The following is a 245-nucleotide window of genomic DNA, read 5'->3' on the forward strand; positions in this document are numbered from 1 at the left end:
CTGGCACCCCCCAGATCCACCTCCCTTTAGAGCTCAACCAACCCCCCAGTAGCTTGAACAACCCCCAGTTCACCCTCAGCTTGGAAACCTCTGTTAAAACCCCACCTAAAACAAACCACAAGCCTCTGAATCCCAGACTTTACACCCTGCTATTCCCTGGAGACCCCCACGGCCACCATGGGATCATTCCCAGCTCAGCCTCTCCAACATCCCGTTTTCCACATTAAACCTGGATGCAATCCACG

This window comes from Nestor notabilis, unplaced genomic scaffold, assembly GCF_000696875.1.
Source record: "Nestor notabilis isolate BGI_N333 unplaced genomic scaffold, ASM69687v1 scaffold14334, whole genome shotgun sequence".
Classification (NCBI taxonomy): domain Eukaryota; kingdom Metazoa; phylum Chordata; class Aves; order Psittaciformes; family Psittacidae; genus Nestor; species Nestor notabilis.